This window comes from Hippopotamus amphibius, chromosome 2 (assembly GCF_030028045.1).
Source record: "Hippopotamus amphibius kiboko isolate mHipAmp2 chromosome 2, mHipAmp2.hap2, whole genome shotgun sequence".
Classification (NCBI taxonomy): Eukaryota; Metazoa; Chordata; class Mammalia; order Artiodactyla; family Hippopotamidae; genus Hippopotamus; species Hippopotamus amphibius.
Window position 1 is genome coordinate 209627652 of NC_080187.1, and position 3471 is coordinate 209631122.

Here is a 3471-nt window from a genome sequence, read left to right on the forward strand (position 1 = left end):
TTCCCCCATGTTCACCCACATTCACCCAGGCCCTCGTGTTGTTCATCTCCCAGGCCAACTTGGGGTCTCACCAACCACATAGTTAGCTGCTCTGCAGTGATGAGGGCACAAAAGAGAGAGGCCCTAAGCGTGCAGGAGCTGTGTCTTATTCATTCATTATTCAATTAACAAGCGTTCATTAAGCCTCTACTGTACGAAAGGCCCTACGAGGGTTACAGGTATTAGAGACCTGGTCCCTGCTCTCTGGAAGCCTATAATCAAAGAGACATTTGACCTTTTTGTGCTGTGAACCTAAAACAAAGTAGGCATAATAAGGGTGGGGCTGGGCTAGAAATATAAAGTATTAAAGGAGCAGAGGGGAAAGGGGCTGATCCGACTGGGAGATCTAGAAAGGCTTCCTGGAGGAAGGGGCATTTGCACTGAGGAAGGTGCCTCAGCGATGGTCTAGGTGTCTCGGTTATTTTCTGAGTTGGATCTTGCAGGGGCAGGGTGTTCTCCCTCCATCTGCTTCCCCATCCCACAGACGCCTGGGCTCCCCCGCTTACCTCCCCCTGCCAGCCTCCCCCTGTTGGAGCCAGCTTGATTTGCTGTGTGTCTGAGGTACCACCAGTTCGATGAGGCTCTGTGCCAAGGGAGTTTATTCGCCCTCTCCTTTGTACCCCAGATCTTCTCTCCCTGCCCCAGAACTGGAAACCCATCAGGAAACCTTCTACGAAGAGTGCCAAGAATCCCACCCACCACCAAAACACAGCAACATTAGCGCTGGAGGGAGGGAGGAAGAAGAAAGGGCAGCTTGATTTCGGTGGGCACTTTGCATATATTAGTAATGATGGTGATGAACGTTCAGCAATAATCCTACGTTAGCATAATGACCGTACATCGAGTGCCCTCTGTGTGCCAAGCACTCCGCGTGCGTTATCTCATTTAGTTCCCACAGTAGCCACCAAGGCCCCACAGCCTGCTTGTTAAGCACACACCCAGTGGAGCTGGAAGGCCTGGGTTTGAATATCCGCTCTACCTCTCCCCAAGGGTCCCCTTGGGCAAGTTACTGAACCCCTGTGCCTCAGTTTCCTCTCCTGCAGTTAGGGGGAGATAATAGCACCTACCTCACTGGGGTACTGTGAGGATGAAGTAAATCGTGAAATGCTTAGAACTACAGTAAGCCGACACAGCAAGTCCTACACATTATCAAAAACATTAAAACCTGCAACGTATTGCTTTACTCGTGTTATAGACAAAGAAACAGGAACTGCTGAGTCAAAGGCTTTTACAGTAGCTGCATGTATTGATCACATAGTATGTGTCAGGTGATGTAAGCATTTTGCATCCATTTTCTCACTCAATCCTCACATCAGACCCATGAGGAAGCACCACTATTATCTCTACTTGACCTGCAAACAGGGCCCTGAGAAGTAAAGCAACTTGTCCGTGACAGTAGCTGGTTAATGGTAGAGAAAGGCCTCTCACTGGGGTGGGATGCTAACACAGGAAGAAGGGACCCCTGTGTCTCCAGGGACAGCTATGCGATTCACCTCCGGGCAGGATGGGGGGAATGAATTGGGACTGGGTGGCAGAGGTGCTATGACTTTAACTTGTGTTAGCAGAGAGGAACCCAGGAGGGGAGCCCTACAGGGAATGCTGGGTGAGCCATGGGCTTGTGCTGGGGAGTACTGGGTCGGTCTTGGTATTCTGTAAATTTGTCGCACCCTGAACTGGGGTGCTCCATATCGAAAGTTGTAGAGTGGTCAGTGTCCAAGAATAGCATTTAGGTCAGAAACACAGGAGGGTAACTGGAAAGGCTCCATGCATGGCCGGCGTGGACAGTCGTGTGAGTTGTTCCCTGCGCACGGGCACCTGGCAGAGGAGCAATTGGGGCTGCACTTCAGCCTATGTTCTACTCATCAAGCTGTGGGCTCTGGCCTGGAGCTGCATCTGCCCAGAGGAAGGGGCACCTTTGTCTGTTCTCACCAAAGCATCATACAGGCAGGGGTGGTCCTGACTCCATGGATTTTGTCAACAGAGACTGTATCTGCAGCGGTGAGACTGAAGAGGTCAGATGCTGTCAGTGGATTGGCACTCGGAACCACAGCTTTGATTTTCATAGTGACGGGGGAGGCCTGAAGCAAAGAACCCAGCCTGGGGCCACGACTGGGGTGCAGTGATGTGCGTGAAAAGGTTGAACACTCAGCAACTTCAAGGGCTTTGTGATGTGCTCATGAAGTGGATGGGGGACCAGCAGAAGGGCCAGTGACAAGAGCAGCCTCGGTGGGGATCAGATCAGGCACATTGGGTTGGGGCTGAAGAAGATGCTAATTGAGAACCCTGACCCTGTGACCGTGACCCCAGCAACTCACTGCGGAATCAAGGAGCTTGGGCTCTGGAACCAGTTGTGTGTGTGTGTAACAAGAGAGAAAGGAGAAAGTACTTCAAAAACCAAGAACCCCATGAGGACAATGGGAAGGTCCCCTGCCAGAGGCACCCCCGCCCTTTAGGAGCTGCTTGATAGCTGGGTTTTGTCACTGCATTGCCATTATGTTGGAAGGGAAAGGCAGGGTGCTGGCATTTGCTCATTACCCCCCAGGCACTGTGCCAGATGTTTTACATACATAACCTCATTTTCATCTCCACCCCTCTTCCTCATGGTTTCTGTAGTAATGACAGCATTCAGTGGAATAAAGAAAAAGAGGGGGGATGGGGGGAACCTTTGAAGCCTTAACAGTGTTGCTGGGCGGGGGAGGGGCCCTGTGGGGTGGTTGTGTAGCAACGGGCAGCATGAATCTGATTATCACTTTTTTCCCCCAGTGGTCTTCATTATTAGCCCCTGAGCTGTGCAACTTTTCCCAAACGTGCACAGAAGGCAGGGGCGGCTGCATCAGCCCACCCAGAGGAATTCCACCAGGAGAGGAGGGAAAAACTGAAAAGGGAATGGAGCGGCCTTGGTTTCCTTTGCCCTCTGGCAGGGGCGGGCCTGCCAGGCATGGGTGGGGCTGTGTGGTGTCCAGGCCTCCATATAATCCCTAGGTTCTTGGCTGTGGGGGCAGAGCCTCTGAGACATGGAGGCCTCATGGAGGCAGGTCATGGGCAATGGCCAGAGACTGAGACATCTGTTACCCCCACCCTTTCTGCTTCATCTCTGTCAGCTGGGATGCTTTAGGCTGTAAGTAACAAAAGCAGTCAATCAGGAATGACTCAGGCTGCAGGCATGTTTATGGTTTATTGAACAAGAGTCCTGGAGGGAGAAGGTCTAGGGTTGGTTTTGTGGCTCAGCAGGGTCATTAAGAACCCAAGCTTTTTCTGTCCTTTTGATCTGCATCCTCATCATGTTAGCTTTTGATCATGGGCTTTTCACCTCATGGGCCCAAGATGGCTGCCACAGCTCCAGGCTTTACATTGTCAAATGTAAACAAAGGCCAGAAGCAGTGTATCAGCCAGTTTGCCAAGAAAGAGCTTTTCTTCTGTCTCCTTTTATTA